At 42.0% G+C, this 15,273-nt stretch overlaps 1 protein-coding gene across 18 annotated transcripts in view; it reads left to right on the top strand.

Moving 5' to 3' along the window:
* KMT2C (lysine methyltransferase 2C) overlaps positions 1-15,273 on the top strand; it is a 335,375-nt gene that overhangs the window by 44,377 nt on the left and 275,725 nt on the right. The window lies entirely within an intron of this gene.

Below are 15,273 nucleotides of genomic sequence, written 5' to 3' on the forward strand. Positions count from 1 at the left end.
TCAAGTTTCAAGATTCAAGTTTTACAACTCAAGTTTCAGCGTTAACAGTTATACTGGAGCTAACTTTGCTTGATTGCAAGGGACCAGTATTCTCGATCTGTTGTCACATTTCCTATTAAGTGCATTTTCTTTTGCTTCAGTTACTAGGTTGAAGAGCTGATCAGCCTCAACATTTTCTGTTGCTTTTCTTAAGCAACAAGTAACTGTTTAAAAAAAGATTTAACTTTTATGTCTTCAGTAGACTATTAGGAGGTAAGTGGTAGTCTCCTCTTCTCACTCAGAAAGCAGACTGCTTGATAAAAGGATCCAGAAACTGACCTAATGTTGAAGATTTTGATCTGTAAACTTCAATAGCAGATGCTCAAAGTAGTGTGTCAGTCAACTATGCATGTTGCAGGGTGGTTCCACTAATGAAATGAGCAAAGGAATTGAGTTCATGTAATGCTGAAGTAGGTGCTGGATAGTGGAGGTGGAATTTTGTGCTTGCTGAAATACATGGAGAGAGGTCTATTTTTATTTAGAATTTTCAGAAGTTTATGAAGTATCCTCTATTCTTTCCTTCAGCGTTCTTTGTTTGATTTTTTTTTTTTTAAAGTATGCTATAGTGTGGGTTTTTTTGTTTTGTTTTAAACCAACAAAGTTGTTGGGTAGGCACAGAATGTCATTTTTCACGGCTTTGAACTAGCTTTGTGATAGTGATGCTGTACACATGGTCTGGTTGGACGTTTAATTCTAGAATCTTCTACTCAATCATGCATTTTGGCTGTGACCAAGCATGAGAAATTTCAGTCCCAAAGGATTATTTTTTAAAAAGTTGTTTTATACTTTAAAGTGTGTCTTTTTCTTCAGTTAACAAAATATGCCTTCATAGCTCCTTGAAATTTTTCATGTTTGAGGGTTTTTTTTGTCTGTCTTCTCAGAGAGAGCAACACTTGAAATAGAAGGGATGGAATAGAAAGGGAGGCCACTAGAGAGCTATTAAGTGTTCCTCTCTGCGTACATCTTGTATGGAAACTCTCTCTCAGGCCCTGGAAGTGGTGTGTTTTTGCTATTGTGTTTACTGGATTGTCTATATCCTAGCATACTCATTTGAAATATGCCTTTGACTGGGAAACAAATGAACATACAGGTTTATTACTGGTTTCCAAGTAGCAGCCGTGTTAGTCTGTATTCGCAAAAAGAAAAGGAGTACTTGTGGCACCTTAGAGACTAACCAATTTATTTGAGCATAAGCTTTCGTGACCTACATCTGTTAAAAAGTTGAGTTTACCAACAGTTTTCTCGTATGCTCAGAGATGTAATTGTGTGGTGTCATTGGGCAAATGGTGACTGTTGTATATTGTCCTTTTTCCTCTCCTTTTTTTTTTTAAAACCCCTTCCCCCGTGAAGGACTCTCATGCTGAGCCTTGCCAGTCTGAGAACTTTTTAACTGTTGGGATATGCAAATACTCACAGGTGAATCTAGTGATCCAAAGCAGAGAGTTGTTTTTTTTTCCTCCCCCCGGTGAGCTAAGCACCTTCAACTTCCAGTTAAGTTAATGGGAGATGCGGATGCTCAGCACTTCTAAAAATCGTATGGTCTGATTTTCAGTTTACTAACCATATAAGAGTATGTGTGCATGTCTCTGGTTTTAGTCAAGTTTAAAGTTGTAGTATACTGTATATTGTATTCTACTTGGATCTCTTCAAGAGGTTTTAGGTTTAAATATTGTACCTCCTACAACAAAACGTTAATCACTGATGTTTGTATGTAAAGCATTTCCTTCAAGGGCATTCAGCCACATTACCTTCATTCTGTGAGCCAAAAGAAAGCAAACAAGCAAGACAATGCCTGGTCCTGTATTAGAGGAAGCTTCATCCATTTGTTCTGCTGCTCATAGGCCAGAGATGCTGGACCTGAAGCTTTTGGATCTACCTCAGTATTGTTCGTTGTTGTTGGTTTTCCCCCCCGCTATGTCTTAGGGTATGGGGCCATTTTTGGGAGTATTGGGAGTCTGGGGTATACCATTTTCAGCTATCCTTAAAAAGTTTGAGTTAAATGAGACATTCTTTCAATGATGTCTGTTCAATAAAAATTTGTTTAAAAGGTGGTGGTGGTTGGGGAGGAGAGGGGAATGAGAGAGAAGGAGAGGGTACTCCAGGTTCTCAAGGACTTGTGCTCCTAATACACTTTTGAAAATACCACCCCTTAGGAGCCTAACTTTTGGCTCCCATTTTTGAAAATATTGGCCTGTCTGTATAAAACGAAATTCACAACAGCTTGTTAATGTGTTGAAAGTCCAAATAACGTTTTCATTTAGAATTGGGTGAATAACTGATTTTTTTTTCAGTCTCCCACCCACCTTGCCTCCCCCCCAAAAAAATGGGGGGGGGAGGAAGCTGTATCTGAAAATTCTGAAAAGCATTGTCAAATTGAAAATGTTCTTTTGGGGTTGAATTAAACATGTAATTCAACCCAAAATGTTTTTTCTGTGCATCTTTAAAGGGCACAAAACAGGATGGGGGAGGAGGTGCCATGCCCCTCCCCCAATATTCCAGTGATTAGGACATTCCCTTTCATGTGGGAGACCTAGGTTTGAATCCTTGCTCTGTAGCAGAGATTTGAACCCAGAGGTGGTCCTCCCAGATGAATAAATTGTTCATCTGAAAAATCTTATGCCTATTTTCTTTGTACTTCTGTCAGTGTTGTGTGGCCCCTACTGTTCTTTTAGGGAAAATAGTGCTACTGATGATGTATGTGTATTGTTTGTAGGGCTTGCAACCAAGGTGAGGCCTACACTTAAAAGTTAGATGATATAGCTGTGTTGGTCACAGGGGTGAAAAATTCACACCCCTGACCAATGTAGCTCTGCTGACCTAACCTACATCCCCCATATGTAGGCGCATTTATGTTGATGGAAGGATGCTTCTGTCAACATAGCTACCGTCATTCAGGGTGGTGGTGTTCCTGCACGGATGGAAAGACTCCTCTTGTTAGTGTAGGCAGCGTCTGCACTATGGGTTTATAACAACATAGTTAAGGCAACGTAGCTGTGCTGGTACAGTGTCTGTAGTCTAGATGTACCCCCTAGAATATGAGGGGAAAACAGTAGATTCCCATTAAAGCATTTGATGAAGTCTCATGAAATGTTGCTTGAAAAATTACTACAGATTTAGGCATTATTCAGATGAGGTTAGAACAGTTCTTTTCGCAGCTGTCACGGTTCCTCCCCCACTCTGAACTCTAGGGTACAGATGTGGGGACCTGCATGAAAAACCTCCTAAGCTTATCTTTACCAGCTTAGGTCAAAACTTCCCCAAGGTACAAAATATTACACCTTGGACTGGCCGCTACCACCACCAAACTAATACTGGTTACTGGGGAAGAGCTGTTTGGACGCGTCCTTCCCCCCAAAATACTTCCCAAAACCTTGCACCCCACTTCCTGGACAAGGTTTGGTAAAAAGCCTCACCAATTTGCCTAGGTGACTACAGACCCAGACCCTTGGATCTTAAGAACACTGAACAATCCTCCCAACACTTGCACCCCCCCTTTCCTGGGAAATGTTGGATAAAAAGCCTCACCAATTTGCATAGGTGACCACAGACCCAAACCCTTGGATCTGAGAACAATGAAAAAGCATTCAGTGTTTTACAAGAAGACTTTTAATAAAAAATAGAAGTAAATAGAAATAAAGAAATCCCCCCTATAAAATCAGGATGGTAGATATCTTACAGGGTAATTAGATTCAAAAACATAGAGAACCCCTCTAGGCAAAACCTTAAGTTACAAAAAAGATACACAGACAGAAATAGTTATTCTATTCAGCACAATTCTTTTCTCAGCCATTTAAAGAAATCATAATCTAACACATACCTAGCTAGATTACTTACTAAAAGTTCTAAGACTCCATTCCTGTTCTGTCCCTGGCCAAGACGACTACAGACAGACACAGACCCTTTGTTTCTCTCCCTCCTCCCAGCTTTTGAAAGTATCTTGTCTCCTCATTGGTCATTTTGGTCAGGTGCCAGCGAGGTTACCTTTAGCTTCTTAACCCTTTACAGGTGAGAGGAGCTTTCCCCTGGCCAGGAGGGATTTCAAAGGGGTTTACCCTTCCCTTTATATTTATGACAACAGCCAATGTGGGTTGAAAACTGCGTAAAAGAAAAGGGCTGTATTTAGTTGGGGGAGATGGCTAATGCAGGACTGCAGGGATCAGTGTGAAGTTCATTTTTATTTAACATCCTCATTAGTGAGCTGGAAGAAGAAAACAGCAGATTAATGATACTGACGGACAATACTAAATTAAACTGATTTGCAAACACCAGGAGAGAAAAAAACCCAAAGGAATCTAGACCGATTAGAAACATGTACAGAAAATAACTAGATGAGATTTAATTTAGAAAAATGTAAACCTCTGGAGCTGGAATCTAAATGTCTCCATAATGAAAGTGAGAAACCTGGGATATAGTAAAGCTGAAAGGTACCAAAGGGTGATAGTGGACAGCAAATTCACGGATGCCGTTGACAAACTCTTGCTGCATCTCTGTTCCCTATCTGTAAAACAATGCTACCTTACTTCCATAAAGGTGTTGTGAAGATACATACATTAATGTTTGGGATGCAGTCATATACTGTGGTGATAAGCACAATAGAAAAACCCATGATGAAATAAATGATTCTCTATTCAGTGCAAGTATTGCTATTTTTTCAAAGATTAAATAAAATATCATTTTTTCATATTGCAATTGAAGTTTTAAAAATATGTTGCAGACGAAATTCAGTAGTAAAAATTCAGCAGTTCAGGAGTAACAACTGTCAGCTTTCATATGTAAAAATATTTAACTTTCTATTTTTTTGGAGGGTAGCTGAAGGGGTGAAAATTACTGTGACTTCTAGCCAGACAACTTTGCCTTCTCTTTCCAGTGTAATTTTGTTTTAAAAGTTCCTATATTAAAGCAAAGGGTTTTCATAAAATACTGCCATCTATTAAGAGTCTTTCTGTTTCACAGTGGGTGAACACATCTAACAATGATGATTATCCTTAATTAAAAAAGAAATTCTCTGTTGAAATGGCCTGAATGAAATCTCAGCTGCTAAACAGACACAGACAGGAAGACTAGACTAGCAGCATTTACCAGCTGTGTGTAAGAGCTACATTGGGCATAAAGGGATTTTGCGTTTTATTATGTGGGAGGGATGATGTCAGTTTGGTTGATTATGCCCCTTTCAAGCTACTGTGATAATTACCTGCTTGTTACCAGAAGTGTCGAACCCATTTTCAGTTTTTGTTTGCTTTTGCTGTCATGCCCTAATTGCTACATAATTTTGTCCCTGCCAATTACTACCTTGCTGTTGGATTTTACAGTGAAGAGGTTGCAAGAATTGATACTTTGTTTTAGCCTTCATAGTTTCAACAGAATATTCTGTTGCCTAATTCCTGGAATACTGTGTTACTTGTTGTCCAGTACAACAAGGTGGAAAGTGTCCACAAGTCCCATTTAAGCCAATGGGAGTTATTTCTACCAGTTTAGGTTAAAAACTTCCCCAAGGCACAAATTCTTCCTGGTCCTTGGACAGTATCGCTGCCACCACCAAGTGAGTTAGACAAAGATTCAAGGAAAAGAACCACTTGGAGTTCCTGTTCCCCAAAATGTCCCGCCAAGCCCCTTCAACCCCTTTCCTGGGGAGGCTTGCGAATAATATACCAACCAAATAGATTAATAAGGTGAGCAAAGACCAGCCCCTTGGGTTTTTAGGACACTAAAAACCCATCAGGTTCTTAAAAGCAGAACTTTATTATAAAGAAGAAGTAAAAGAAGCACCTCTATAAAATCAGGATGGAAGGTAATTTTACAGGGTAATCAGTTTCAAAACACAGAGGATTCCCCTCTAGGCAAAACTTTAAAGTTACAAAAAAAACCAACCCAGGAATAAACCTCCCTCTTAGCCTAGGAAAATTCACAAGCTAAAACAAAAGATAATCTAGTGCATTTTCTTCCTATTACAATTTGTAACCTTAGATGCTTAGTTCAGGTATGGCTTTAGGAGATGTATTTTCCCTGTCCTGGTTCCTTGCTGTCCCAGCTTCACAAAGAAGCACAAAACAAAAACTTTCCTCCACAGATTTGAAAGTATCTTCTCCCCTTAGTGGTCCTTTTGGTCAGGTGCCAACCAGGTTATCTGAGCTTCTTAACCCTTTACAGGTAAAGGAGGGATTTTATGCTACCCTTAGTTTTATGTTTATGACAGAAGCCCCCCAACACTTTGACAGATCAGGCCCTTGATGATGAGAAGACTGATTATATGAGACAACGAGAGATGTGGAACTCTGGTGTTTTCAGTTTTTGAGAAGTGCATGAAATATGTGTAACATTCTCTGTGGGCATTGACACTTCTGTTAATCACCTTACCCCCAATTATTTGAGTCAAATAAATTGCTTTACATGTAGATATGTTTTGTAAGTCCTGACTTATATAAAGTTATCTGGATAACATGAGTATTTAGTGCTACATTTTAATATGTGGTGTTCCAGCTATGCACCCTTCCCCTGGCCCACTGGTCCTGTCCCCTACACAGAGAGCCAAGAGTGTGGCTGGTGTAGAAGTGCTATGTCAGATCTTTGCCACCTTGATATTCACTTGAGGGGCTTGGTTAAGATGGTTTTCTGGTTACTTCAAATCACCTAAGTGGCACAAAGCATCCAGAGCAGGGGTCGGCAACCTTTCAGAAGTGATGTACCGAGTCTTCATTTATAACGTTTTTAGAAGGTCTCTTTCTATAAGTCTATAATATATAACTAAACTATTGTTGTATGTAAAGTAAATAAGGTGTTTAAAATGTTTAAGAAGCTTCATTTAAAATTTAAATTAAAATGCAGAGCCCCCCAGACCGGTGGCTAGGACCCGGGCAGTGAGTGCCACTGAAAATCCGCTCCCATGCTGCCTTTGGCACGTGTGCCATAGGTTGCCTACCCTGATCCAGAGAGTAAGTGTTACACAGGAACTTGTATAACTTAACAAAACAAAAAAAAAGGCAAGAAGAAATAAAAGTATAAATACCCAAGCAACTATCAATCTAGAAACTTAAAAGTTAAATCAGCCTCATGATCACCACTCTTCCTCTGACAGCCCATTAAATGAGTTACCACATCAGTGAGTATTGAAAGAAGCTCTGAACAAATATTAAAACATTTTTCTAGCATGATAGTTTGGCTCTGGCCTGGTCTGGAAGAAAATTAATTTTTCTCTTTAATTTAAAAAAAACTTTGCACTTCCATATTGCTCCACCATTCCATCTCTGTTGGTGACAGAAAAGTCACATAGCTCTCTTTAAAATAGAACAGTTATGGATGGCAATGAGTGGCATATTTTTTAATAGGATTCTGAAATATTGTAGAATCTGGAGAGGAGGAATAAATTCAGCATGCAGTATTTAATTCTAAAAATGTAATTTGTTAGAAGAATTCAATTCCAAATCTTCAGGTAACCCTCACATATGAATCTTAAATGCTTTAGCACTCTTTTCCAGTGACTCAACTGGAGTCCTGCAATATTGAGTCATGGTCTACACTAGGCATTTAGATTGGTATAGCTACATCTCTTAGAGGTGTGAAAGATCTACCCCCCTGAAAGACATAGCTGTACCGACCTAACCCCCGTTGTAGATAGCACTTCTTCCGTCGAACTAGATACCTGCTTTTGGGGAGATGGGTTACCTTTGTCAACAGGAGAATCCTTCCTGTTACTCCTGAGAGAATTCTGCGCCAAAAAAATTATACTCACAGTTTTTTAAAATTCTGCAAATTTTATTTGTCAGTAACTAAATGTGGCTCCAGCATGACAGTGGAGAGCACTGGTTGCACTGAGGTGAGAGATCACCCTGAAGCCCCCACCTTCCCCGGTACAGGGACTAGGCAGCGAGCCTGCACCCGACCCTGACCCAGAGCAAGGGCCGGGCTTGCCCCACAACACCCCGGGGCCCTGACCTTCTGTACCAGATGTGGGTGGGCAAACTCAGTCCAGCAGGATTCAAGTGTGGGGGGATCCAGGTGTGGGATGGGCGGTTTCTGTGTGGGGGCAATCTGAGTGTAGGCAGCTCATTGGGAGATCTGGGTGCACAGGGGCTCATGGGGGATTCCAGCTACCAGGGCAATGGAACTCTGCAGGGGATCCAAGTGAAGGTGGTTGGGGCTCGGCAGGGGGGTCTGGAGAGTTCAGTGGTGGGGTCCGGGTGCTGGGGGAGTCAAGCTTGATGGGGGGTGTCCAGGTGAAGCTGGTTGGGGCTCAGTGGGGTGGGGGTCAGGGTGTGTGTGGCTCCTTGGGGGGGTGTCCAGGTGTAGGGGGGTAGAGCTTGTCTGGGTGAGGGCTAGATGGGCCTGTTTAACAGGGGAGCCCCAGCTGCTGCTGACAGGATGTCGCCTGCCAGGCTCCCACTACCCCTCATGATTCCCCTATCCCTCTTCCCCATCTCATTCACCTCCCACTCCCCCCTCTCCTGCCCCCCACGTTCCCCCCTCCCCCCCGCCTCACCATGGGCACTCAGTGTTGCACAGAAAACAGGAAGGCTTCCAGCACACAGAAGGGGAGCACAACTGGCAGGAGGACACAGGAGGAGGAATTCCGCTGCAGAGTAAGCAGAGCCACTCTACCTCACCCTCCAGGCTTCCCTTTGCTTCTCTACCATTTTCGCAGGGAAGCACAGAAATTCTGCAGGGGTGCAGTCCAGCAGAATTCCTCCAGGTGTATCCTGTCGGCCTAGAGAGTGTCTAAACTTAAAATGCAACTGTGCTGCTGTAGATTTTAAGTGTAGACATACCCTAAATTACAATTTATACTCCTGGCGGGATTCTGTGCCACTGCGCATGTACAGAATTTATATCCCCCGTGGATTGTCTTGCTTCACTGTAGAAAAATGAATTTCTGATGGGGAAGCAAAGGGAAGCTACAAGAGTGGTCATGCAACCCTCCCCAGCAGTATATTTTGGGTGCTTGGGTCAGCTGGCAGAGAGGTAAATCACTGTGGGGCAGAAAGCAGGACTCCTACCCTGCACTGGGCTCAGCTGCTAGTCCCGGCTGGGCTGGGAGAATGGGACTTCCTCTTCACCTGCATGGCATCCGGGGCTGGGTCAGACCCACCCCCAGATTTCTCCCTCGGCTGCAGAAAGCTCTGCAAACTCCCCCCTCCCCGACATCCTGCTTCCTGCACCCATCGCTCCTCAGCTTCAAGGGGAGGGATCCCTGTATAGGGAGCTGCTCACCCATCTGCCCAAGCTCCGTGCATCCAGACCTCCTACCCAAATCCTCCTGCTGAGCCTAACCCCCACCCCCGCAATCAGAACCCCCCCCCGATGGGCCCCACTCCCCCTGCACCTGGACTCCCTGACGAGCCACCTGAATACCCACCCCACCGAGCCCCAACCAGCTGCATCTGAACCCCCCACTGAGACCCCTATGTCCAGACCCCCGCTGCCAAGCTCTGTCCCCCTCACACCCAGACCCACTGAGCCCCAAACATCTTCACCTGGACTCCCCTGCAGAGTCCCATTACTGTTGCACCCAGAGCCCCTCAATAAGCCCCCACTGTGTATCCAGATCCCCCCCTGCACCTGGATCCCCCACTGAGCTGCCCACACTCAGATTGCCCCACACAGAACCCTCTCAACCCACACCTGGATTCCCCCACACTAAACCCCTCCACACTTGCATCCTGCCTGCCCACACCTGGTGCACCTGGTATGGAGGGTCAAGGCCCTGGGGTGTTTCTGGGGCAGGCCTGGTCCGTACACTGTGTCAGGGTTGGGTGCAGCCTCACTGCTGAGTCCGTGTCCTAGGGTGGGGGAGCTGCACAGTGATATCCCACCTTTGTGCAGCCAGTGGCCTGTGCTCCCCAATGCCATGCTGGAGCGTCCACATTTATTTGACAAATAAAATTTGCAAAATTTTAAAATATTGTGTGCAGAATTTTTATTTTGGGGAATTAAAAATTTTAATGTTTTGCAGCAGAATGCTCTCAGGAGTAAATATATGTAGTTTAACTGATTATGGATTCTCCTTGTAAAAGTGAGGATTTTTGTTTTAGGGAATTTGTCTTGGATTCAGTTGAATCAGAATGAAGTTGCAAAGTGTGTATAGCAGTAAAGACAGTGTTCAAGTGTGCCTTTAGAGAGTTTTTAAGAAACTTGACACAGGGATACCAAGTCATCGTCATCCTGGATGGCCTCTATTGTAGTGGCTGCTGTAAAAATATATGCTGAATGCTGAGCCCTGCCATGTGACAGTTTATAATCTTCATCCATATCACATGGCTTGGATCAAGAAATAGATCTTTCTCTTGCCAGAGGTAGTGTGTGTTATACCCTTATTATAGCTGCCAGGGAATGGGAAGGGGAGGGATGATAAAACAAGGGCACCAAATGCTGATACCACACATTTATCAATTCCCTTATGTTCCTTGGTTTTTAGTTGTCTCTTTAGGGCTATTACCAAGAAATGAAGGAAAGCACTAACACTTTATTTGAGATTAATGTAGTACATTAAATCCATATATTTGGGGGGAAGTAGGATGATAGGGAGAAGAAAGAGAACACCGTGAGATATTTTGGCACACCACAGCTTATAAAAGGGAGAAAATTCATAATTTTCCCATTGACAGCAATGTATCAGCTTTCAAAATAGGAAAGGGATAATTTAACAATCCTCTGAACACTGGCGCAGAAAATATTTAACAGCTATTCATAGTATTAAAATATCAGCAATTTCCAGAAGGCTCAGTAGTGTGAAGTCTCAGAAGGTCAGAAACATCCTCTTCAGGGACAGGATGGGGTGATGGGAAGCAAAACTTGGAAACAGTCAAGTCCATAAAGATGACTCATTTATGTATACTTGCTAAAATTATGAAACACGTTTAAGGACATGTGTTAGTTCTGGTTCTATATGATCATGTTCCGGAGATAGCATAATACTATTTTTTTATTGCACCAATAGTGCTTTAAGAGTTTAGTTACCAGGGTATAGGAACAGGTGATGTCATGCAACTTTTCAAATTATAATTTTAGTTTTTGAAAAATAAATTGAGAGAAACTGCTGATACTGTATTTTTATTGGTTAATTTATGCTTGTGTTGATGTTTCTTAGTCATGTCATCTCTTTCTTTTTAAGTGTACTTTAGTTTTTTGGGCTTTTCCCAACACTTTGAGTAGGTATTAATGAATTAACCAGTTTGTGTTCCTTGTGTTTTTGTCCCTTCAGTTCCTTAACAGGTCTAACAGTTTCAATTAAAAGATATATAATTCTTGCATAAATTCATATGAAGGAAATAATTGATTTGAAATATACAGCAATATACAGAAATGTATTTTGTAAGGGGTGTAGGTGGGACTGGGTGACTGAGTGGAATGATAACATGATACAGTATTACAACCTTCACCTCTATAGGTTGTATATCTGAATCCAGTTCAGACTGGTAATGACAGAAAGTTGTTACCATCTGAGAGCTACTTGGCTTATATGCAGTGAGTTGGTCTTGGTCCAGTAGTTATTTGGAGAGGTTTTCCCATAACAGAAAACCATATATGATTTGGCACAAGGTGACATCTTTTGGTGGTAGTCTCAACAAATAAGCCAACCACAGAATGGGCATGGAGACTGAACCTGGCCTCTCATGTTTAGAGGTGGCCCTTCAGTTTAGCGTTAGACATTTTACTGGGAATTAGCGGGAAAGATGGATTGATATTGCCAGTACTGTGCTCTTTCTATATCTGTTCATCACCTTTCACCAGCACAGATACGAAAATGAAGGGTAGACATTCTTCTCCAGCCTTTTCAAGTAATCCTCTCACAATCTCTTAAAAGCACTCTTAGAGATTTCTCTTGAGCTAGGAGTAATAAAATAGATCCCTCATCAGTATCAGGAAAAAGGGATTTTGCATTCATTACTTTATAATTTTCAAGGGAAAAAAGACACTATACTGGTTCCTGGGTCCAAACAAATGTATTTGAAAGTTCAAATTTAATTTGGTGACCCTTGCCTCAGTATTTCCATCTCTTAACTACACAGGATTCATTCATGGTTCTCAGTCTAAAGGATGCATACATCCATGTAGCTATTTGATCAGCCGACATGAAACACGTAGTATTTATGTGAGCAACAATCATTATTGATATGAAATCCTTCCCTTTGGTCTTTTTTTTTTTTCAGCACCAAAGATTTGAAAAAAAATATTTGGCCATTCTGGTAATCTCCAATATCCAAAGATTTATGAGTATCTGTGTCTTGAACACTGGTTGGTATGGGCCCAGTCTTGTTACTTTTCTCATGGACAAACGTGAACCTTATGTCTCTTGACCCAATCTTTGGGATTTAGCCTCAGTAAGGACAAGCTGGTGTTCATATGACTCTTATCTTTTACAGGAACAGTTCTAGACTCCAAGTTAACAATTGCTTACCTTCCTTAAGGAAGTGCTGAGAAAATACAGGAGGCAGTCACCTTGGCCAGACCCCAGCTTCATCACACAATATAGCTTGCCGCAGGCTTCTGGGCCTAATGGCTTCCTGTACTTATGTCATTCCATTTGCAAAAATTGAGTTGGGACTATTAGAACTATGTCTGGGACAAGTCATTTTTCAACAACGAGATGACATTGCTCCCATAGTGATTATAACTCCCTGATTTGGGTAGACAGTTTTGGAGAATGCCTGCAGGCAGTACATCCTATTTGCCTTTTCCCAATCTCTCATTGAAGGTAATTGTGTTGGACACCTCTGGCAAGGTTGGGGAGCACATTTAGAACAGTTGATTGCAAGAAACACAGAGGCTCAGGGAAGCCAACGTTCAGGTAAGAAAACTAAAAATGAGTAGTTCGTCAGGCCATTAAATCATAATTAGAACAAGGAAATACAGATCCTCACAGACAACACCATAGTGATATCATGGGGGAGCTCGCTCAAAACTTCTGTGTCAAGAGATCATTCTTCTCCAGGAGTGATGCATTCATCATCAAATGTTCCTTGTGACAGTTCACCTTTCTGGGAAAGACCATTTTCTATTACATAACCTAAGATGCAGATACAACATTCAGTATAAGCAATATTTGAAAGACTCACTACTAGCTTTGGTGATTTAGAGGTGAAGGAAATCTCTGGTAGACCTCATTGATACAAAGGAGTACAGAAGGTGTTGGAACAAGAGTCAAGTCTTTGTGATCAGTGACATCCTCCTTGAGTAGAGGCAAGGTTCCTTAATGCTTTCTCTTGAATACTACTAATCCCAGGGGTCATATTTATAATGTTTGTTTGTGCACTCAGCACCATACAAAACAAACATGAAAACATTTCCTGCCCTGAATGGCTTACAGTCTATGCCCCTTATGGAGGAGGGAATAATGCAGTGTTCTAAAAATATTTTTTGTTTAAATGTGACCTGCAAAGGTGTGTATGTGTGCAGGGTTTTTTTAAAATGAGCTTGTGCACTTTTTTGCGTCTTTATGACAGGATTACTGGCCTCATGGATTGGGAGTGGAGAGGAGCAGTAGAATAGGCAAATCTTGATATTAGGCTTTTGACACAGGCCCACATGACATTCTCCTACACAAACTAGGGAAATGCGGTCTAGATGAAGTGACTATAAGGTGGGTGCACAACTGGTTGAAAGACTGTACTCAAAGAGTAGTTATCAATGGCTCGCTGTCAAACTGGGAGGATGTATCTAGTGAGGTCCCATTTGGGTCCAGTACTAGTCAGTATTTTCATCAATGACTTGGTTAATGGAGTGGAGAATATGCTTATAGAACTTGCAGAATAACACTAAACTGGGAGGGGTTGCAAGCACTTTGGAGGACGAGATTAGAATTCAAAATGACTTTCGCAAATTGTAGACAAGTGTAAAGTAGTTCACTTAGGAAGGAAAAAAATCAAATGCTTAGCTACAAAATGGGGAACAGCTGGCTTGGTAATAGTATTGCTGAAAAAGATCTTGGAGTTATAGGGATCACAAATTGAATGAGAGTCAACAATGTGGTGCAGTTGTGAAAAAGGCTAATATCATTCTGGGGTGTAAGACATAGAAGGTAACTGTCCTGTTCTTGGCACTGGTGAGACCTCTGCTTGAGTAGTGTGTCCAGTTCTGGGTGCCATATTTTAGGAAATAAGTGGCCAAATTGGAGAGCAACAAAAATGATAAAAAGGTTTAGAAAGGAAAAGCTGTGAGGAAAGCTTTAAAGATAACTGGTCATGTTTTGTCTTGACAAAAGAAGATTGAGAGGGGATCTGATAACAGTCCTCGAATGTATTAAGGGCTGTTACAGAGAGGACAGTGATCAGTTGTTGTCGTCCATGTCCACTGAATACTGAGCCCATTATTCTTTATCCAATCTTCTGCAAGGGAGATTTAGGTTAGCTATTAGGAAAAACTGTCAAACTATAAGAGTAGTTAGGCTCTGAAATGGGCTTCCTGGGGAAGTTGTGGACTCCCCTTCACTGGAGGATTTTAAAACTGGTTGGATAAATACCTATTGTGGAGGTCTAGGTTTACTTGGACCTGCCACACAGGAGGCTGGAGTTGATGGCTTCTTGAGGTCCCTTCTAGACCTACATTTCTATGATTCTATTAAGAAACCATAAAAGGGAAGGTGGGTGACCGTTTTTTTTTTTCTGCTTTTTTTTAACTTTCATATATCAAGGATGTAATATCTGCTCCTCCCTGGTTTTATTGGAGGACTAATGGGAGGCTACTGACCAATAAGGTCAGGGATGCAAACTCATGCTCTCTGTGTCCCTAGCCTTTGACTGCCAGAAGCTGGGAGTGAACGACAGCGGATGGCTCACTGCATGATTGCTTGTTCTGTTCATTTCCTCTTAAGCACCTGGCATTGGCCACTGTTGGAAGACCGGATACTGGGCTAGCTGGACCATTGGTCTGACGAAGTATGGTCATTCTTACGAGCTATATAGGACATTTATTTATTATGATCTCTTAACACCTTAATTGAAGGTGTGAGCATGTTGATGTCACCCCATATCCCATGCCTGCTGACTGGCCCCATGGGCAGGGTGCTGTGAGGAACACAGCTTCTTTCTCTTCCCTATCTGCAGCTGCAGTGCTCCTGCCCTGGGATTGGCTGCTCTCTGTTCTGGCACCCCAGCAGTCCTGGGTGGGTGAAAGAAGTAACTGCAGCACCTTTCCAGCTGAATATATTTTTTGCCGACAAAAAAAAATTCTGCATGGCACATGAATTCTGGCCGTGCGCAGTGGTACAGAATTCTGCCAGGCGTAGGTATTATTACTAGTTAATCT

The sequence above is a fragment of the Lepidochelys kempii genome, chromosome 2 (genome assembly GCF_965140265.1).
Source record: "Lepidochelys kempii isolate rLepKem1 chromosome 2, rLepKem1.hap2, whole genome shotgun sequence".
NCBI classification, from domain to species: Eukaryota; Metazoa; Chordata; order Testudines; family Cheloniidae; genus Lepidochelys; species Lepidochelys kempii.